This window comes from Hyla sarda, chromosome 1 (genome assembly GCF_029499605.1).
Source record: "Hyla sarda isolate aHylSar1 chromosome 1, aHylSar1.hap1, whole genome shotgun sequence".
NCBI classification, from domain to species: Eukaryota; Metazoa; Chordata; class Amphibia; order Anura; family Hylidae; genus Hyla; species Hyla sarda.
Genome location: NC_079189.1, coordinates 191,678,781 through 191,697,394, shown reverse-complemented (window position 1 = coordinate 191,697,394; position 18,614 = coordinate 191,678,781). Strand labels below are relative to the sequence as shown.

Sequence of the window (18,614 nt, the reverse complement as noted above, 5' to 3'; positions counted from 1 at the left end):
AGCTTAGGTAAAATACCTCAAAAGCCCTATGTTGCATTGTGGTGAATATAATTTTACAAATCCCGTTAGCATTCCATGCCAGTACAGTGTGTAGTTTTCATTCCGAAATTTTTTGAAGATTTTTAGTCTCTATATAAAAAACATCTGTCAGAAGTGGGATTCGAACCCACGCCTCCAGAGGAGACTGCGACCTGAACGCAGCGCCTTAGACCGCTCGGCCATCCTGACTTTCCTTTGTATTACACCTCCACCAATGCGAAAAAAAAAAGAAGCCATGCGAGCTGTAAAACCGTTGTTTTAACACATGAAAAAACATCCCTATCGTTGGGGACATTTTACAACACTGTGTATTAGCCGAAATAGCTCAGTTGGGAGAGCGTTAGACTGAAGATCTAAAGGTCCCTGGTTCGATCCCGGGTTTCGGCAGTTTCCTTATGTCTCAAAATCAACTGAAGTAAGTTAAGTCGTTGATGCGTTTAGAGTTTTAGCAGCTTAGTTAATATACCTCATAGGCACTATTTTGCATTGTGGAGAAAATTGTTTTACATATCCTGTTAGCATTTCATGCCAGTACAGTGTTTGGTTTTCATTTTGAAAATTTTGAAGTTTTTTTTTCTTTATAAAAAGAGACATTTTTACACATGAAAAACCATTCCTATTATTGGGGACATCTTACAATGCTGTGCTCTACACAACCATCAATGCACTAAGTGTGTTAGCTGAACTAGCTCTGTTGGGAGAGCGTTTGACTAAATATCCCTGCTTTGATCCTTGGTTTCAGCAGTTTCATTTTAACTCAAAATCCACTAAAGTGAGTTAAATCGTTGATGCGTTTAGAGTTTGGCAGCTTAGGTTAAATACCTCAAAAGCCCTATGTTGCATTGTGGTGAATATAATTTTACAAATCCCGTTAGCATTCCATGCCAGTACAGTGTGTAGTTTTCATTCTGAAATTTTTTGAAGATTTTTAGTCTCTATATAAAAAACATCTGTCAGAAGTGGGATTCGAACCCACGCCTCCAGTGGAGACTGCGACCTGAACGCAGCGCCTTAGACCGCTCGGCCATCCTGACTTTGCTTTGTATTACATCTCCACCAATGCAAAAAAGAAGCCATGCGAGCTGTAAAACCGTTGTTTTAACACATGAAAAAACATCCCTATCGTTCGGGACATTTTACAACACTGTGCCCTACACCACCATCTGTCAACTAGGTGTATTAGCCGAAATAGCTCAGTTGGGAGAGCGTTAGACTGAAGATCTAAAGGTCCCTGGTTCGATCCCGGGTTTCGGCAGTTTCCTTATGTCTCAAAATCAACTGAAGTAAGTTAAGTCGTTGATGCGTTTAGAGTTTTAGCAGCTTAGTTAATATACCTCAAAGGCACTATTTTGCATTGTGGAGAAAATTGTTTTACATATCCGGTTAGCATTTCATGCCAGTATAGTGTTTGGTTTTCATTTTGAAAATTTTGAAGTTTTTTTTTTCTTTATAAAAAGAGACATTTTTACACATGAAAAACCATTCCTATTATTGGGGACATCTTACAATGCTGTGCTCTACACAACCATCTACACAACCGTCAATGCACTAAGTGTGTTAGCTGAACTAGCTCTGTTGGGAGAGCGTTTGACTGCTTTGATCCTTGGTTTCAGCAGTTTCATTTTAACTCAAAATCCACTAAAGTGAGTTAAATCGTTGATGCGTTTAGAGTTTTGGCAGCTTAGGTAAAATACCTCAAAAGCCCTATGTTGCATTGTGGTGAATATAATTTTACAAATCCCGTTAGCATTCCATGCCAGTACAGTGTGTAGTTTTCATTCTGAAATTTTTTGAAGATTTTTAGTCTCTATATAAAAAACATCTGTCAGAAGTGGGATTCGAACCCACGCCTCCAGAGGAGACTGCGACCTGAACACAAGCCTTAGACCGCTCGGCCATCCTGACTTTGCTTTTTATTACACCTCCACCAATGCAAAAAAAAAAGAAGCCATGCGAGCTGTAAAACCGTTGTTTTAACACATGAAAAAACATCCCTATCGTTGGGGACATTTTACAACACTGTGCCCTACACCACCATCTGTCAACTAGGTGTATTAGCCGAAATAGCTCAGTTGGGAGAGTGTTAGACTGAAGATCTAAAGGTCCCTGGTTCGATCCCGGGTTTCGGCAGTTTCCTTATGTCTCAAAATCAACTGAAGTAAGTTAAGTCGTTGATGCGTTTAGAGTTTTAGCAGCTTAGTTAATATACCTCAAAGGCACTATTTTGCATTGTGGAGAAAATTGTTTTACATATCCCGTTAGCATTTCATGCCAGTACAGTGTTTGGTTTTCATTTTGAAAATTTTGAAGTTTTTTTTTCTTTATAAAAAGAGACATTTTTACACATGAAAAACCATTCCTATTATTGGGGACATCTTACAATGCTGTGCTCTACACAAACATCTACACAACCATCTACACAACCATCAATGCACTAAGTGTGTTAGCAGAACTAGCTCTGTTGGGAGAGCGTTTGACTAAATATCCCTGCTTTGATCCTTGGTTTCAGCAGTTTCATTTTAACTCAAAATCCACTAAAGTGAGTTAAATCGCTGATGCGTTTAGAGTTTTGGCAGCTTAGGTAAAATACCTCAAAAGCCCTATGTTGCATTGTGGTGAATATAATTTTACAAATCCCGTTAGCATTCCATGCCAGTACAGTGTGTAGTTTTCATTCCGAAATTTTTTGAAGATTTTTAGTCTCTATATAAAAAACATCTGTCAGAAGTGGGATTCGAACCCACGCCTCCAGAGGAGACTGCGACCTGAACGCAGCGCCTTAGACCGCTCGGCCATCCTGACTTTCCTTTGTATTACACCTCCACCAATGCGAAAAAAAAAGAAGCCATGCGAGCTGTAAAACCGTTGTTTTAACACATGAAAAAACATCCCTATCGTTGGGGACATTTTACAACACTGTGTATTAGCCGAAATAGCTCAGTTGGGAGAGCGTTAGACTGAAGATCTAAAGGTCCCTGGTTCGATCCCGGGTTTCGGCAGTTTCCTTATGTCTCAAAATCAACTGAAGTAAGTTAAGTCGTTGATGCGTTTAGAGTTTTAGCAGCTTAGTTAATATACCTCATAGGCACTATTTTGCATTGTGGAGAAAATTGTTTTACATATCCTGTTAGCATTTCATGCCAGTACAGTGTTTGGTTTTCATTTTGAAAATTTTTAAGTTTTTTTTTCTTTATAAAAAGAGACATTTTTACACATGAAAAACCATTCCTATTATTGGGGACATCTTACAATGCTGTGCTCTACACAACCATCTACACAACCATCAATGCACTAAGTGTGTTAGCTGAACTAGCTCTGTTGGGAGAGCGTTTGACTAAATATCCCTGCTTTGATCCTTGGTTTCAGCAGTTTCATTTTAACTCAAAATCCACTAAAGTGAGTTAAATCGTTGATGCGTTTAGAGTTTGGCAGCTTAGGTTAAATACCTCAAAAGCCCTATGTTGCATTGTGGTGAATATAATTTTACAAATCCCGTTAGCATTCCATGCCAGTACAGTGTGTAGTTTTCATTCTGAAATTTTTTGAAGATTTTTAGTCTCTATATAAAAAACATCTGTCAGAAGTGGGATTCGAACCCACGCCTCCAGTGGAGACTGCGACCTGAACGCAGCGCCTTAGACCGCTCGGCCATCCTGACTTTGCTTTGTATTACATCTCCACCAATGCAAAAAAGAAGCCATGCGTGCTGTAAAACCGTTGTTTTAACACATGAAAAAACATCCCTATCGTTCGGGACATTTTACAACACTGTGCCCTACACCACCATCTGTCAACTAGGTGTATTAGCCGAAATAGCTCAGTTGGGAGAGCGTTAGACTGAAGATCTAAAGGTCCCTGGTTCGATCCCGGGTTTCGGCAGTTTCCTTATGTCTCAAAATCAACTGAAGTAAGTTAAGTCGTTGATGCGTTTAGAGTTTTAGCAGCTTAGTTAATATACCTCAAAGGCACTATTTTGCATTGTGGAGAAAATTGTTTTACATATCCGGTTAGCATTTCATGCCAGTATAGTGTTTGGTTTTCATTTTGAAAATTTTGAAGTTTTTTTTTTCTTTATAAAAAGAGACATTTTTACACATGAAAAACCATTCCTATTATTGGGGACATCTTACAATGCTGTGCTCTACACAACCATCTACACAACCGTCAATGCACTAAGTGTGTTAGCTGAACTAGCTCTGTTGGGAGAGCGTTTGACTGCTTTGATCCTTGGTTTCAGCAGTTTCATTTTAACTCAAAATCCACTAAAGTGAGTTAAATCGTTGATGCGTTTAGAGTTTTGGCAGCTTAGGTAAAATACCTCAAAAGCCCTATGTTGCATTGTGGTGAATATAATTTTACAAATCCCGTTAGCATTCCATGCCAGTACAGTGTGTAGTTTTCATTCTGAAATTTTTTGAAGATTTTTAGTCTCTATATAAAAAACATCTGTCAGAAGTGGGATTCGAACCCACGCCTCCAGAGGAGACTGCGACCTGAACACAAGCCTTAGACCGCTCGGCCATCCTGACTTTGCTTTTTATTACACCTCCACCAATGCAAAAAAAAAAGAAGCCATGCGAGCTGTAAAACCGTTGTTTTAACACATGAAAAAACATCCCTATCGTTGGGGACATTTTACAACACTGTGCCCTACACCACCATCTGTCAACTAGGTGTATTAGCCGAAATAGCTCAGTTGGGAGAGCGTTAGACTGAAGATCTAAAGGTCCCTGGCTCGATCCCGGGTTTCGGCAGTTTCCTTATGTCTCAAAATCAACTGAAGTAAGTTAAGTCGTTGATGCGTTTAGAGTTTTAGCAGCTTAGTTAATATACCTCAAAGGCACTATTTTGCATTGTGGAGAAAATTGTTTTACATATCCCGTTAGCATTTCATGCCAGTACAGTGTTTGGTTTTCATTTTGAAAATTTTGAAGTTTTTTTTTCTTTATAAAAAGAGACATTTTTACACATGAAAAACCATTCCTATTATTGGGGACATCTTACAATGCTGTGCTCTACACAACCATCTACACAACCATCAATGCACTAAGTGTGTTAGCTGAACTAGCTCTGTTGGGAGAGCGTTTGACTAAATATCCCTGCTTTGATCCTTGGTTTCAGCAGTTTCATTTTAACTCAAAATCCACTAAAGTGAGTTAAATCGTTGATGCGTTTAGAGTTTTGGCAGCTTAGGTAAAATACCTCAAAAGCCCTATGTTGCATTGTGGTGAATATAATTTTACAAATCCCGTTAGCATTCCATGCCAGTACAGTGTGTAGTTTTCATTCTGAAATTTTTTGAAGATTTTTAGTCTCTATATAAAAAACATCTGTCAGAAGTGGGATTCGAACCGACGCCTCCAGAGGAGACTTACAATGCTGTGCTCTACACAACCATCTACACAACCGTCAATGCACTAAGTGTGTTAGCTGAACTAGCTCTGTTGGGAGAGCGTTTGACTGCTTTGATCCTTGGTTTCAGCAGTTTCATTTTAACTCAAAATCCACTAAAGTGAGTTAAATCGTTGATGCGTTTAGAGTTTTGGCAGCTTAGGTAAAATACCTCAAAAGCCCTATGTTGCATTGTGGTGAATATAATTTTACAAATCCCGTTAGCATTCCATGCCAATACAGTGTGTAGTTTTCATTCTGAAATTTTTTGAAGATTTTTAGTCTCTATATAAAAAACATCTGTCAGAAATGGGATTCGAACCCACACCTCCAGAGGAGACTGCGACCTGAACGCAGCACCTTAAACCGCTCGGCCATCCTGACTTTGCTTTGTATTACACCTCCACCAATGCAAAAAAAAAAGAAGCCATGCGAGCTGTAAAACCGTTGTTTTAACACATGAAAAAACATCCCTATCGTTGGGGACATTTTACAACACTGTGCCCTACACCACAATCTGTCAACTAGGTGTATTAGCCGAAATAGCTCAGTTGGGAGAGCGTTAGACTGAAGATCTAAAGGTCCCTGGTTTGATCCCGGGTTTCGGCAGTTTCCTTATGTCTCAAAATCAACTGAAGTAAGTTAAGTCGTTGATGCGTTTAGAGTTTTAGCAGCTTAGTTAATATACCTCATAGGCACTATTTTGCATTGTGGAGAAAATTGTTTTACATATCCCGTTAGCATTTCATGCCAGTACAGTGTTTGGTTTTCATTTTGAAAATTTAGAAGTTTTTTTTTCTTTATAAAAAGAGACATTTTTACACATGAAAAACCATTCCTATTATTGGGGACATCTTACTATGCTGTGCTCTACACAACCATCTACACAACCATCAATGCACTAAGTGTGTTAGCTGAACTAGCTCTGTTGGGAGAGCGTTTGACTGCTTTGATCCTTGGTTTCAGCAGTTTCATTTTAACTCAAAATCCACTAAAGTGAGTTAAATCGTTGATGCGTTTAGAGTTTTGGCAGCTTAGGTAAAATACCTCAAAAGCCCTATGTTGCATTGTGGTGAATATAATTTTACAAATCCCGTTAGCATTCCATGCCAGTACAGTGTGTAGTTTTCATTCTGAAATTTTTTGAAGATTTTTAGTCTCTATATAAAAAACATCTGTCAGAAGTGGGATTCGAACCCACGCCTCCAGAGGAGACTGCGACCTGAACGCAGCGCCTTAGACCGCTCGGCCATCCTGACTTTGCTTTGTATTTCACCTCCACCAATGCAAAAAAAAAAGAAGCCATGCGAGCTGTAAAACCGTTGTTTTAACACATGAAAAAACATCCCTATCGTTGGGGACATTTTACCACACTGTGCCCTACACCACCATCTGTCAACTAGGTGTATTAGCCGAAATAGCTCAGTTGGGAGAGCGTTAGACTGAAGATCTAAAGGTCCCTGGTTCGATCCCGGGTTTCGGCAGTTTCCTTATGTCTCAAAATCAACTGAAGTAAGTTAAGTCGTTGATGCGTTTAGAGTTTTAGCAGCTTAGTTAATATACCTCATAGGCACTATTTTGCATTGTGGAGAAAATTGTTTTACATATCCCGTTAGCATTTCATGCCAGTACAGTGTTTGGTTTTCATTTTGAAAATTTTCAAGTTTTTTTTTCTTTATAAAAAGAGACATTTTTACACATGAAAAACCATTCCTATTATTGGGGACATCTTACAATGCTGTGCTCTACACAACCATCTACACAACCATCAATGCACTAAGTGTGTTAGCTGAACTAGCTCTGTTGGGAGAGCGTTTGACTAAATATCCCTGCTTTGATCCTTGGTTTCAGCAGTTTCATTTTAACTCAAAATCCACTAAAGTGAGTTAAATCGTTGATGCGTTTAGAGTTTTGGCAGCTTAGGTAAAATACCTCAAAAGCCCTATGTTGCATTGTGGTGAATATAATTTTACAAATCCCGTTAGCATTCCATGCCAGTACAGTGTGTAGTTTTCATTCTGAAATTTTTTGAAGATTTTTAGTCTCTATATAAAAAACATCTGTCAGAAGTGGGATTCGAACCCACGCCTCCAGAGGAGACTGCGACCTGAACACAGCGCCTTAGACCGTTCGGCCATCCTGACTTTGCTTTGTATTATACCTCCACCAATGCAAAAAAGAAGCCATGCGAGCTGTAAAACCGTTGTTTTAACACATGAAAAAACATCCCTATCGTTGGGGACATTTTACAACACTGTGCCCTACACCACCATCTGTCAACTAGGTGTATTAGCCGAAATAGCTCAGTTGGGAGAGTGTTAGACTGAAGATCTAAAGGTCCCTGGTTCGATCCCGGGTTTCGGCAGTTTCCTTATGTCTCAAAATCAACTGAAGTAAGTTAAGTCGTTGATGCGTTTAGAGTTTTAGCAGCTTAGTTAATATACCTCAAAGGCACTATTTTGCATTGTGGAGAAAATTGTTTTACATATCCGGTTAGCATTTCATGCCAGTATAGTGTTTGGTTTTCATTTTGAAAATTTTGAATTTTTTTTTTCTTTATAAAAAGAGACATTTTTACACATGAAAAACCATTCCTATTATTGGGGACATCTTACAATGCTGTGCTCTACACAACCATCTACACAACCGTCAATGCACTAAGTGTGTTAGCTGAACTAGCTCTGTTGGGAGAGCGTTTGACTGCTTTGATCCTTGGTTTCAGCAGTTTCATTTTAACTCAAAATCCACTAAAGTGAGTTAAATCGTTGATGCGTTTAGAGTTTTGGCAGCTTAGGTAAAATACCTCAAAAGCCCTATGTTGCATTGTGGTGAATATAATTTTACAAATCCCGTTAGCATTCCATGCCAGTACAGTGTGTAGTTTTCATTCTGAAATTTTTTGAAGATTTTTAGTCTCTATATAAAAAACATCTGTCAGAAGTGGGATTCGAACCCACGCCTCCAGAGGAGACTGCGACCTGAACGCAGCGCCTTAGACCGCTCGGCCATCCTGACTTTGCTTTTTATTACACCTCCACCAATGCAAAAAAAAAGAAGCCATGCGAGCTGTAAAACCGTTGTTTTAACACATGAAAAAACATCCCTATCGTTGGGGACATTTTACAACACTGTGCCCTACACCACCATCTGTCAACTAGTTGTTTTAGCCGAAATAGCTCAGTTGGGAGAGCGTTAGACTGAAAATCTAAAGGTCCCTGGTTCGATCCCGGGTTTTGGCAGTTTCCTTATGTCTCAAAATCAACTGAAGTAAGTTAAGTCGTTGATGCGTTTAGAGTTTTAGCAGCTTAGTTAATATACCTCAAAGGCACTATTTTGCATTGTGGAGAAAATTGTTTTACATATCCGGTTAGCATTTCATGCCAGTACAGTGTTTGGTTTTCATTTTGAAAATTTTGAAGTTTTTTTTTCTTTATAAAAAGAGACATTTTTACACATGAAAAACCATTCCTATTATTGGGGACATCTTACAATGCTGTGCTCTACACAACCATCTACACAACCGTCAATGCAATAAGTGTGTTAGCTGAACTAGCTTTGTTGGGAGAGCGTTTGACTAAATATCCCTGCTTTGATCCTTGGTTTCAGCAGTTTCATTTTAACTCAAAATCCACTAAAGTGAGTTAAATCGTTGATGCGTTTAGAGTTTTGGCAGCTTAGGTAAAATACCTCAAAAGCCCTATGTTGCATTGTGGTGAATATAATTTTACAAATCCCGTTAGCATTCCATGCCAGTACAGTGTGTAGTTTTCATTCTGAAATTTTTTGAAGATTTTTAGTCTCTATATAAAAAACATCTGTCAGAAGTGGGATTCGAACCCACGCCTCCAGAGGAGACTGCGACCTGAACGCAGCGCCTTAGACCGCTCGGCCATCCTGACTTTGCTTTGTTTTACACCTCCACCAATGCAAAAAAAAAAGAAGCCATGCAAGCTGTAAAACCGTTGTTTTAACACATGAAAAAACATCCCTATCGTTGGGGACATTTTACAACACTGTGCCCTACACCACCATCTGTCAACTAGGTGTATTAGCCGAAATAGCTCAGTTGGGAGAGCGTTAGACTGAAGATCTAAAGGTCCCTGGTTTGATCCCGGGTTTCGGCAGTTTCCTTATGTCTCAAAATCAACTGAAGTAAGTTAAGTCGTTGATGCGTTTAGAGTTTTAGCAGCTTAGTTAATATACCTCATAGGCACTATTTTGCATTGTGGAGAAAATTGTTTTACATATCCCGTTAGCATTTCATGCCAGTACAGTGTTTGGTTTTCATTTTGAAAATTTTGAAGTTTTTTTTTCTTTATAAAAAGAGACATTTTTACACATGAAAAACCATTCCTATTATTGGGGACATCTTACAATGCTGTGCTCTACACAACCATCTACACAACCATCAATGCACTAAGTGTGTTAGCTGAACTAGCTCTGTTGGGAGAGCGTTTGACTAAATATCCCTGCTTTGATCCTTGGTTTCAGCAGTTTCATTTTAACTCAAAATCCACTAAAGTGAGTTAAATCGTTGATGCGTTTAGAGTTTTGGCAGCTTAGGTAAAATACCTCAAAAGCCCTATGTTGCATTGTGGTGAATATAATTTTACAAATCCCGTTAGCATTCCATGCCAGTACAGTGTGTAGTTTTCATTCCGAAATTTTTTGAAGATTTTTAGTCTCTATATAAAAAACATCTGTCAGAAGTGGGGTTCGAACCCACGCCTCCAGAGGAGACTGCGACCTGAACGCAGCACCTTAGACCGCTCGGCCATCCTGACTTTCCTTTGTATTACACCTCCACCAATGCGAAAAAAAAAGAAGCCATGCGAGCTGTAAAACCGTTGTTTTAACACATGAAAAAACATCCCTATCGTTGGGGACATTTTACAACACTGTGCCCTACACCACCATCTGTCAACTAGTGTTGCTCGCGAATATTCGCAATTCGAATATTATTCGCGAATATCGCATATTCGCGAATTCGCGAATTTCGCGAATATAGCGCTATATATTCGTAATTACGAATATTGTTTTTTTTTTTTTTTTTTTTTTTTTTTTTCTTCACAGTGATCATCCCTCTCTGCTTCCAGCTTGTGTGGTGTAAAGAAGACTGTAATACTACTATGTGAGACTGGCGTGCGAAAATTCGAATATCTAATTTTCGCATATGCGAATTTTCGCACGTGTTAACTTTGCATATGCCAATATTCACTTATGTTAATTTTCGCATTCGCGAATTTCGCATACACGAATATTCGCATATGCGAAAATAAAACTAGGACATAACGAATATGCGAATATTCGCGAATATATGACGAATATTCGTCCATATATTCGCGAATATTCGCGAATTCGAATATGGCCTATGCCGCTCAACACTACTGTCAACTAGGTGTATTAGCCGAAATAGCTCAGTTGGGAGAGCGTTAGACTGAAGATCTAAAGGTCCCTGGTTGGGTTTTGGCAGTTTCCTTATGTCTCAAAATCAACTGAAGTAAGTTAAGTCGTTGATGCGTTTAGAGTTTTAGCAGCTTAGTTAATATACCTCATAGGCACTATTTTGCATTGTGGAGAAAATTGTTTTACATATCCCGTTAGCATTTCATGCCAGTACAGTGTTTGGTTTTCATTTTGAAAATTTTGAAGTTTTTTTTTCTTTATAAAAAGAGACATTTTTACACATGAAAAACCATTCCTATTATTGGGGACATCTTACAATGCTGTGCTCTGCACAACCATCTACACAACCATCAATGCACTAAGTGTGTTAGCTAAACTAGCTCTGTTGGGAGAGCGTTTGACTAAATATCCCTGCTTTGATCCTTGGTTTCAGCAGTTTCATTTTAACTCAAAATCCACTAAAGTGAGTTAAATCGTTGATGCGTTTAGAGTTTGGCAGCTTAGGTTAAATACCTCAAAAGCCCTATGTTGCATTGTGGTGAATATAATTTTACAAATCCCGTTAGCATTCCATGCCAGTACAGTGTGTAGTTTTCATTCCGAAATTTTTTGAAGATTTTTAGTCTCTATATAAAAAACATCTGTCAGAAGTGGGATTCGAACCCACGCCTCCAGAGGAGACTGCGACCTGAACGCAGCGCCTTAGACCGCTCGGCCATCCTGACTTTGCTTTATATTACACCTCCATCAATGCAAAAAAAAAAGAAGCCATGCGAGCTGTAAAACCGTTGTTTTAACACATGAAAAAACATCCCTATCGTTGGGGACATTTTACAACACTGTGCCCTACACCGCCATCTGTCAACTAGGTGTATTAGCCGAAATAGCTCAGTTGGGAGAGCGTTAGGCTGAAGATCTAAAGGTCCCTGGTTCGATCCCGGGTTTCGGCAGTTTCCTTATGTCTCAAAATCAACTGAAGTAAGTTAAGTCGTTGATGCGTTTAGAGTTTTAGCAGCTTAGTTAATATACCTCAAAGGCACTATTTTGCATTGTGGAGAAAATTGTTTTACATATCCGGTTAGCATTTCATGCCAGTACAGTGTTTGGTTTTCATTTTGAAAATTTTGAAGTTTTTTTTCTTTATAAAAAGAGACATTTTTACACATGAAAAACCATTCCTATTATTGGGGACATCTTACAATGCTGTGCTCTACACAACCATCTACACAACCATCAATGCACTAAGTGTGTTAGCTGAACTAGCTCTGTTGGGAGAGCGTTTGACTAAATATCCCTGCTTTGATCCTTGGTTTCAGCAGTTTCATTTTAACTCAAAATCCACTAAAGTGAGTTAAATCGTTGATGCGTTTAGAGTTTTGGCAGCTTAGGTAAAATACCTCAAAAGCCCTATGTTGCATTGTGGTGAATATAATTTTACAAATCCCGTTAGCATTCCATGCCAGTACAGTGTGTAGTTTTCATTCCGAAATTTTTTGAAGATTTTTAGTCTCTATATAAAAAACATCTGTCAGAAGTGGGATTCGAACCCACGCCTCCAGAGGAGACTGCGACCTGAACGCAGCGCCTTAGACCGCTCGGCCATCCTGACTTTCCTTTGTATTACACCTCCACCAATGCGAAAAAAAAAGAAGCCATGCGAGCTGTAAAACCGTTGTTTTAACACATGAAAAAACATCCCTATCGTTGGGGACATTTTACAACACTGTGCCCTACACCGCCATCTGTCAACTAGGTGTATTAGCCGAAATAGCTCAGTTGGGAGAGCGTTAGGCTGAAGATCTAAAGGTCCCTGGTTCGATCCCGGGTTTCGGCAGTTTCCTTATGTCTCAAAATCAACTGAAGTAAGTTAAGTCGTTGATGCGTTTAGAGTTTTAGCAGCTTAGTTAATATACCTCATAGGCACTATTTTGCATTGTGGAGAAAATTGTTTTACATATCCCGTTAGCATTTCATGCCAGTACAGTGTTTGGTTTTCATTTTGAAAATTTTGAAGTTTTTTTTTCTTTATAAAAAGAGACATTTTTACACATGAAAAACCATTCCTATTATTGGGGACATCTTACAATGCTGTGCTCTACACAACCATCTACACAACCGTCAATGCACTAAGTGTGTTAGCTAAACTAGCTCTGTTGGGAGAGCGTTTGACTGCTTTGATCCTTGGTTTCAGCAGTTTCATTTTAACTCAAAATCCACTAAAGTGAGTTAAATCGTTGATGCGTTTAGAGTTTTGGCAGCTTAGGTAAAATACCTCAAAAGCCCTATGTTGCATTGTGGTGAATATAATTTTACAAATCCCGTTAGCATTCCATGCCAGTACAGTGTGTAGTTTTCATTCAGAAATTTTTTGAAGATTTTTAGTCTCTATATAAAAAACATCTGTCAGAAGTGGGATTCGAACCCACGCCTCCAGAGGAGACTGCGACCTGAACGCAGCGACTTAGACCGCTCGGCCATCCTGACTTTGCTTTGTTTTACATCTCCACCAATGCAAAAAAGAAGCAATGCGAGCTGTAAAACCGTTGTTTTAACACATGAAAAAACATCCCTATCGTTGGGGACATTTTACAACACTGTGCCCTACACCACCATCTGTCAACTAGGTGTATTAGCCGAAATAGCTCAGTTGGGAGAGCGTTAGACTGAAGATCTAAAGGTCCCTGGTTTGATCCCAGGTTTCGGCAGTTTCCTTATGTCTCAAAATCAACTGAAGTAAGTTAAGTCGTTGATGCGTTTAGAGTTTTAGCAGCTTAGTTAATATACCTCATAGGCACTATTTTGCATTGTGGAGAAAATTGTTTTACATATCCCGTTAGCATTTCATGCCAGTACAGTGTTTGGTTTTCATTTTGAAAATTTTGAAGTTTTTTTTTCTTTATAAAAAGAGACATTTTTACACATGAAAAACCATTCCTATTATTGGGGACATCTTACTATGCTGTGCTCTACACAACCATCTACACAACCATCTACACAACCATCAATGCACTAAGTGTGTTAGCTGAACTAGCTCTGTTGGGAGAGCGTTTGACTAAATATCCCTGCTTTGATCCTTGGTTTCAGCAGTTTCATTTTAACTCAAAATCCACTAAAGTGAGTTAAATCGTTGATGCGTTTAGAGTTTTGGCAGCTTAGGTAAAATACCTCAAAAACCCTATGTTGCATTGTGGTGAATATAATTTTACAAATCCCGTTAGCATTCCATGCCAGTACAGTGTGTAGTTTTCATTCTGAAATTTTTTGAAGATTTTTAGTCTCTATATAAAAAACATCTGTCAGAAGTGGGATTCGAACCCACGCCTCCATAGGAGACTGCGACCTGAACGCAGCGGCTTAGACCGCTCGGCCATCCTGACTTTCCTTTGTATTACACCTCCACCAATGCGAAAAAAAAAAGAAGCCATGCGAGCTGTAAAACCGTTGTTTTAACACATAAAAAAACATCCCTATCGTTGGGGACATTTTACAACACTGTGCCCTACACCACCATCTGTCAACTAGGTGTATTTGCCGAAATAGCTCAGTTGGGAGAGCGTTAGACTGAAGATCTAAAGGTCCCTGGTTCGATCCCGGGTTTCGGCAGTTTCCTTATGTCTCAAAATCAACTGAAGTAAGTTAAGTCGTTGATGCGTTTAGAGTTTTAGCAGCTTAGTTAATATACCTCAAAGGCACTATTTTGCATTGTGGAGAAAATTGTTTTACATATCCCGTTAGCATTTCATGCCAGTACAGTGTTTGGTTTTCATTTTGAAAATTTTGAAGTTTTTTTTTCTTTATAAAAAGAGACATTTTTACACATGAAAAACCATTCCTATTATTGGGGACATCTTACAATGCTGTGCTCTACACAACCATCTACACAACCATCAATGCACTAAGTGTGTTAGCTGAACTAGCTCTGTTGGGAGAGCGTTTGACTAAATATCCCTGCTTTGATCCTTGGTTTCAGCAGTTTCATTTTAACTCAAAATCCACTAAAGTGAGTTAAATCGTTGATGCGTTTAGAGTTTTGGCAGCTTAGGTAAAATACCTCAAAAGCCCTATGTTGCATTGTGGTGAATATAATTTTACAAATCCCGTTAGCATTCCATGCCAGTACAGTGTGTAGTTTTCATTCTGAAATTTTTTGAAGATTTTTAGTCTCTATATAAAATACATCTGTCAGAAGTGGGATTCGAACCCACGCCTCCAGAGGAGACTGCGACCTGAACGCAGCGCCTTAGACCGCTCGGCCATCCTGACTTTCCTTTGTATTACACCTCCACCAATGCGAAAAAAAAAGAAGCCATGCGAGCTGTAAAACCGTTGTTTTAACACATGAAAAAACATCCCTATCGTTGGGGACATTTTACAACACTGTGCCCTACACCACCATCTGTCAACTAGGTGTATTAGCCGAAATAGCTCAGTTGGGAGAGCGTTAGACTGAAGATCTAAAGGTCCCTGGTTCGATCCCGGGTTTCGGCAGTTTCCTTATGTCTCAAAATCAACTGAAGTAAGTTAAGTCGTTGATGCGTTTAGAGTTTTAGCAGCTTAGTTAATATACCTCAAAGGCACTATTTTGCATTGTGGAGAAAATTGTTTTACATATCCCGTTAGCATTTCATGCCAGTACAGTGTTTGGTTTTCATTTTGAAAATTTTGAAGTTTTTTTTTCTTTATAAAAAGAGACATTTTTACACATGAAAAACCATTCCTATTATTGGGGACATCTTACAATGCTGTGCTCTACACAACCATCTACACAACCGTCAATGCACTAAGTGTGTTAGCTAAACTAGCTCTGTTGGGAGAGCGTTTGACTGCTTTGATCCTTGGTTTCAGCAGTTTCATTTTAACTCAAAATCCACTAAAGTGAGTTAAATCGTTGATGCGTTTAGAGTTTTGGCAGCTTAGGTAAAATACCTCAAAAGCCCTATGTTGCATTGTGGTGAATATAATTTTACAAATCCCGTTAGCATTCCATGCCAGTACAGTGTGTAGTTTTCATTCAGAAATTTTTTGAAGATTTTTAGTCTCTATATAAAAAACATCTGTCAGAAGTGGGATTCGAACCCACGCCTCCAGAGGAGACTGCGACCTGAACGCAGCGACTTAGACCGCTCGGCCATCCTGACTTTGCTTTGTTTTACATCTCCACCAATGCAAAAAAGAAGCCATGCGAGCTGTAAAACCGTTGTTTTAACACATGAAAAAACATCCCTATCGTTGGGGACATTTTACAACACTGTGCCCTACACCACCATCTGTCAACTAGGTGTATTTGCCGAAATAGCTCAGTTGGGAGAGCGTTAGACTGAAGATCTAAAGGTCCCTGGTTCGATCCCGGGTTTGGGCAGTTTCCTTATGTCTCAAAATCAACTGAAGTAAGTTAAGTCGTTGATGCGTTTAGAGTTTTAGCAGCTTAGTTAATATACCTCAAAGGCACTATTTTGCATTGTGGAGAAAATTGTTTTACATATCCCGTTAGCATTTCATGCCAGTACAGTGTTTGGTTTTCATTTTGAAAATTTTGAAGTTTTTTTTTCTTTATAAAAAGAGACATTTTTTTTTACATATCCGGTTAGCATTTCATGCCAGTACAGTGTTTGGTTTTCATTTTGAAAATTTTGAAGTTTTTTTTTCTTTATAAAAAGAGACATTTTTACACATGAAAAACCATTCCTATTATTGGGGACATCTTACAATGCTGTGCTCTACACAACCATCTACACAACCGTCAATGCACTAAGTGTGTTAGCTGAACTAGCTCTGTTGGGAGAGCGTTTGACTGCTTTGATCCTTGGTTTCAGCAGTTTCATTTCAACTCAAAATCCACTAAAGTGAGTTAAATCGTTGATGCGTTTAGAGTTTTGGCAGCTTAGGTAAAATACCTCAAAAGCCCTATGTTGCATTGTGGTGAATATAATTTTACAAATCCCGTTAGCATTCCATGCCAGTACAGTGTGTAGTTTTCATTCAGAAATTTACATCTTACAATGCTGTGCTCTACACAACCATCTACACAACCATCAATGCACTAAGTGTGTTAGCTGAACTAGCTCTGTTGGGAGAGCGTTTGACTAAATATCCCTGCTTTGATCCTTGGTTTCAGCAGTTTCATTTTAACTCAAAATCCACTAAAGTGAGTTAAATCGTTGATGCGTTTAGAGTTTTGGCAGCTTAGGTAAAATACCTCAAAAGCCCTATGTTGCATTGTGGTGAATATAATTTTACAAATCCCGTTAGCATTCCATGCCAGTACAGTGTGTAGTTTTCATTCTGAAATTTTTTGAAGATTTTTAGTCTCTATATAAAATACATCTGTCAGAAGTGGGATTCGAACCCACGCCTCCAGAGGAGACTGCGACCTGAACGCAGCGCCTTAGACCGCTCGGCCATCCTGACTTTCCTTTGTATTACACCTCCACCAATGCGAAAAAAAAGAAGCCATGCGAGCTGTAAAACCGTTGTTTTAACACATGAAAAAACATCCCTATCGTTGGGGACATTTTACAACACTGTGCCCTACACCACCATCTGTCAACTAGGTGTATTAGCCGAAATAGCTCAGTTGGGCGAGCGTTAGACTGAAGATCTAAAGGTCCCTGGTTCGATCCCGGGTTTCGGCAGTTTCCTTATGTCTCAAAATCAACTGAAGTAAGTTAAGTCGTTGATGCGTTTAGAGTTTTAGCAGCTTAGTTAATATACCTCAAAGGCACTATTTTGCATTGTGGAGAAAATTGTTTTACATATCCCGTTAGCATTTCATGCCAGTACAGTGTTTGGTTTTCATTTTGAAAATTTTGAAGTTTTTTTTTCTTTATAAAAAGAGACATTTTTACACATGAAAAACCATTCCTATTATTGGGGACATCTTACAATGCTGTGCTCTACACAACCATCTACACAACCGTCAATGCACTAAGTGTGTTAGCTAAACTAGCTCTGTTGGGAGAGCGTTTGACTGCTTTGATCCTTGGTTTCAGCAGTTTCATTTTAACTCAAAATCCACTAAAGTGAGTTAAATCGTTGATGCGTTTAGAGTTTTGGCAGCTTAGGTAAAATACCTCAAAAGCCCTATGTTGCATTGTGGTGAATATAATTTTACAAATCCCGTTAGCATTCCATGCCAGTACAGTGTGTAGTTTTCATTCAGAAATTTTTTGAAGATTTTTAGTCTCTATATAAAAAACATCTGTCAGAAGTGGGATTCGAACCCACGCCTCCAGAGGAGACTGCGACCTGAACGCAGCGACTTAGACCGCTCGGCCATCCTGACTTTGCTTTGTGTTACATCTCCACCAATGCAAAAAAGAAGCCATGCGAGCTGTAAAACCGTTGTTTTAACACATGAAAAAACATCCCTATCGTTGGGGACATTTTACAACACTGTGCCCTACACCACCATCTGTCAACTAGGTGTATTAGCCGAAATAGCTCAGTTGGGAGAGCGTTAGACTGAAGATCTAAAGGTCCCTGGTTTGATCCCAGGTTTCGGCAGTTTCCTTATGTCTCAAAATCAACTGAAGTAAGTTAAGTCGTTGATGCGTTTAGAGTTTTAGCAGCTTAGTTAATATACCTCAAAGGCACTATTTTGCATTGTGGAGAAAATTGTTTTACATATCCGGTTAGCATTTCATGCCAGTACAGTGTTTGGTTTTCATTTTGAAAATTTTGAAGTTTTTTTTTCTTTATAAAAAGAGACATTTTTACACATGAAAAACCATTCCTATTATTGGGGACATCTTACTATGCTGTGCTCTACACAACCATCT

General features: G+C 38.9%; 36 non-coding genes across 36 annotated transcripts; 18 read left to right on the top strand and 18 right to left on the bottom strand.

The window, feature by feature from the left end:
- Positions 1-145: 145 nt before the first annotated feature.
- On the bottom strand, positions 146-228 carry TRNAL-CAG (transfer RNA leucine (anticodon CAG)). The gene has a single exon. It is a non-coding gene; the product is annotated as a tRNA-Leu (tRNA).
- Positions 229-353: 125 nt separating this feature from the next.
- Positions 354-426, top strand: TRNAF-GAA (transfer RNA phenylalanine (anticodon GAA)). The gene has a single exon. It is a non-coding gene; the product is annotated as a tRNA-Phe (tRNA).
- A 564-nt stretch (positions 427-990) lies between these two features.
- Positions 991-1,073, bottom strand: TRNAL-CAG (transfer RNA leucine (anticodon CAG)). The gene has a single exon. It is a non-coding gene; the product is annotated as a tRNA-Leu (tRNA).
- A 148-nt stretch (positions 1,074-1,221) lies between these two features.
- Positions 1,222-1,294, top strand: TRNAF-GAA (transfer RNA phenylalanine (anticodon GAA)). Its single transcript has one exon. It is a non-coding gene; the product is annotated as a tRNA-Phe (tRNA).
- An 802-nt stretch (positions 1,295-2,096) lies between these two features.
- Positions 2,097-2,169, top strand: TRNAF-GAA (transfer RNA phenylalanine (anticodon GAA)). Its single transcript has one exon. It is a non-coding gene; the product is annotated as a tRNA-Phe (tRNA).
- A 589-nt stretch (positions 2,170-2,758) lies between these two features.
- Positions 2,759-2,841, bottom strand: TRNAL-CAG (transfer RNA leucine (anticodon CAG)). The gene has a single exon. It is a non-coding gene; the product is annotated as a tRNA-Leu (tRNA).
- A 124-nt stretch (positions 2,842-2,965) lies between these two features.
- On the top strand, positions 2,966-3,038 carry TRNAF-GAA (transfer RNA phenylalanine (anticodon GAA)). Its single transcript has one exon. It is a non-coding gene; the product is annotated as a tRNA-Phe (tRNA).
- A 576-nt stretch (positions 3,039-3,614) lies between these two features.
- On the bottom strand, positions 3,615-3,697 carry TRNAL-CAG (transfer RNA leucine (anticodon CAG)). Its single transcript has one exon. It is a non-coding gene; the product is annotated as a tRNA-Leu (tRNA).
- A 148-nt stretch (positions 3,698-3,845) lies between these two features.
- Positions 3,846-3,918, top strand: TRNAF-GAA (transfer RNA phenylalanine (anticodon GAA)). Its single transcript has one exon. It is a non-coding gene; the product is annotated as a tRNA-Phe (tRNA).
- Positions 3,919-5,731: 1,813 nt separating this feature from the next.
- TRNAL-CAG (transfer RNA leucine (anticodon CAG)) lies at positions 5,732-5,814 on the bottom strand. Its single transcript has one exon. It is a non-coding gene; the product is annotated as a tRNA-Leu (tRNA).
- A 152-nt stretch (positions 5,815-5,966) lies between these two features.
- On the top strand, positions 5,967-6,039 carry TRNAF-GAA (transfer RNA phenylalanine (anticodon GAA)). The gene has a single exon. It is a non-coding gene; the product is annotated as a tRNA-Phe (tRNA).
- A 567-nt stretch (positions 6,040-6,606) lies between these two features.
- On the bottom strand, positions 6,607-6,689 carry TRNAL-CAG (transfer RNA leucine (anticodon CAG)). Its single transcript has one exon. It is a non-coding gene; the product is annotated as a tRNA-Leu (tRNA).
- A 152-nt stretch (positions 6,690-6,841) lies between these two features.
- On the top strand, positions 6,842-6,914 carry TRNAF-GAA (transfer RNA phenylalanine (anticodon GAA)). Its single transcript has one exon. It is a non-coding gene; the product is annotated as a tRNA-Phe (tRNA).
- A 577-nt stretch (positions 6,915-7,491) lies between these two features.
- TRNAL-CAG (transfer RNA leucine (anticodon CAG)) lies at positions 7,492-7,574 on the bottom strand. Its single transcript has one exon. It is a non-coding gene; the product is annotated as a tRNA-Leu (tRNA).
- A 148-nt stretch (positions 7,575-7,722) lies between these two features.
- Positions 7,723-7,795, top strand: TRNAF-GAA (transfer RNA phenylalanine (anticodon GAA)). The gene has a single exon. It is a non-coding gene; the product is annotated as a tRNA-Phe (tRNA).
- Positions 7,796-8,362: 567 nt separating this feature from the next.
- On the bottom strand, positions 8,363-8,445 carry TRNAL-CAG (transfer RNA leucine (anticodon CAG)). Its single transcript has one exon. It is a non-coding gene; the product is annotated as a tRNA-Leu (tRNA).
- A 151-nt stretch (positions 8,446-8,596) lies between these two features.
- TRNAF-GAA (transfer RNA phenylalanine (anticodon GAA)) lies at positions 8,597-8,669 on the top strand. The gene has a single exon. It is a non-coding gene; the product is annotated as a tRNA-Phe (tRNA).
- Positions 8,670-9,246: 577 nt separating this feature from the next.
- Positions 9,247-9,329, bottom strand: TRNAL-CAG (transfer RNA leucine (anticodon CAG)). The gene has a single exon. It is a non-coding gene; the product is annotated as a tRNA-Leu (tRNA).
- Positions 9,330-9,481: 152 nt separating this feature from the next.
- On the top strand, positions 9,482-9,554 carry TRNAF-GAA (transfer RNA phenylalanine (anticodon GAA)). The gene has a single exon. It is a non-coding gene; the product is annotated as a tRNA-Phe (tRNA).
- Positions 9,555-10,131: 577 nt separating this feature from the next.
- On the bottom strand, positions 10,132-10,214 carry TRNAL-CAG (transfer RNA leucine (anticodon CAG)). The gene has a single exon. It is a non-coding gene; the product is annotated as a tRNA-Leu (tRNA).
- A 1,264-nt stretch (positions 10,215-11,478) lies between these two features.
- On the bottom strand, positions 11,479-11,561 carry TRNAL-CAG (transfer RNA leucine (anticodon CAG)). Its single transcript has one exon. It is a non-coding gene; the product is annotated as a tRNA-Leu (tRNA).
- A 152-nt stretch (positions 11,562-11,713) lies between these two features.
- TRNAF-GAA (transfer RNA phenylalanine (anticodon GAA)) lies at positions 11,714-11,786 on the top strand. The gene has a single exon. It is a non-coding gene; the product is annotated as a tRNA-Phe (tRNA).
- Positions 11,787-12,362: 576 nt separating this feature from the next.
- TRNAL-CAG (transfer RNA leucine (anticodon CAG)) lies at positions 12,363-12,445 on the bottom strand. The gene has a single exon. It is a non-coding gene; the product is annotated as a tRNA-Leu (tRNA).
- Positions 12,446-12,597: 152 nt separating this feature from the next.
- Positions 12,598-12,670, top strand: TRNAF-GAA (transfer RNA phenylalanine (anticodon GAA)). The gene has a single exon. It is a non-coding gene; the product is annotated as a tRNA-Phe (tRNA).
- A 567-nt stretch (positions 12,671-13,237) lies between these two features.
- On the bottom strand, positions 13,238-13,320 carry TRNAL-CAG (transfer RNA leucine (anticodon CAG)). The gene has a single exon. It is a non-coding gene; the product is annotated as a tRNA-Leu (tRNA).
- A 148-nt stretch (positions 13,321-13,468) lies between these two features.
- TRNAF-GAA (transfer RNA phenylalanine (anticodon GAA)) lies at positions 13,469-13,541 on the top strand. The gene has a single exon. It is a non-coding gene; the product is annotated as a tRNA-Phe (tRNA).
- A 589-nt stretch (positions 13,542-14,130) lies between these two features.
- Positions 14,131-14,213, bottom strand: TRNAL-CAG (transfer RNA leucine (anticodon CAG)). Its single transcript has one exon. It is a non-coding gene; the product is annotated as a tRNA-Leu (tRNA).
- A 153-nt stretch (positions 14,214-14,366) lies between these two features.
- TRNAF-GAA (transfer RNA phenylalanine (anticodon GAA)) lies at positions 14,367-14,439 on the top strand. Its single transcript has one exon. It is a non-coding gene; the product is annotated as a tRNA-Phe (tRNA).
- A 577-nt stretch (positions 14,440-15,016) lies between these two features.
- On the bottom strand, positions 15,017-15,099 carry TRNAL-CAG (transfer RNA leucine (anticodon CAG)). Its single transcript has one exon. It is a non-coding gene; the product is annotated as a tRNA-Leu (tRNA).
- A 152-nt stretch (positions 15,100-15,251) lies between these two features.
- On the top strand, positions 15,252-15,324 carry TRNAF-GAA (transfer RNA phenylalanine (anticodon GAA)). Its single transcript has one exon. It is a non-coding gene; the product is annotated as a tRNA-Phe (tRNA).
- Positions 15,325-15,891: 567 nt separating this feature from the next.
- Positions 15,892-15,974, bottom strand: TRNAL-CAG (transfer RNA leucine (anticodon CAG)). The gene has a single exon. It is a non-coding gene; the product is annotated as a tRNA-Leu (tRNA).
- A 148-nt stretch (positions 15,975-16,122) lies between these two features.
- Positions 16,123-16,195, top strand: TRNAF-GAA (transfer RNA phenylalanine (anticodon GAA)). Its single transcript has one exon. It is a non-coding gene; the product is annotated as a tRNA-Phe (tRNA).
- A 966-nt stretch (positions 16,196-17,161) lies between these two features.
- TRNAL-CAG (transfer RNA leucine (anticodon CAG)) lies at positions 17,162-17,244 on the bottom strand. Its single transcript has one exon. It is a non-coding gene; the product is annotated as a tRNA-Leu (tRNA).
- Positions 17,245-17,395: 151 nt separating this feature from the next.
- TRNAF-GAA (transfer RNA phenylalanine (anticodon GAA)) lies at positions 17,396-17,468 on the top strand. Its single transcript has one exon. It is a non-coding gene; the product is annotated as a tRNA-Phe (tRNA).
- A 567-nt stretch (positions 17,469-18,035) lies between these two features.
- TRNAL-CAG (transfer RNA leucine (anticodon CAG)) lies at positions 18,036-18,118 on the bottom strand. The gene has a single exon. It is a non-coding gene; the product is annotated as a tRNA-Leu (tRNA).
- A 148-nt stretch (positions 18,119-18,266) lies between these two features.
- Positions 18,267-18,339, top strand: TRNAF-GAA (transfer RNA phenylalanine (anticodon GAA)). The gene has a single exon. It is a non-coding gene; the product is annotated as a tRNA-Phe (tRNA).
- The last annotated feature ends 275 nt before the right edge of the window (positions 18,340-18,614 follow it).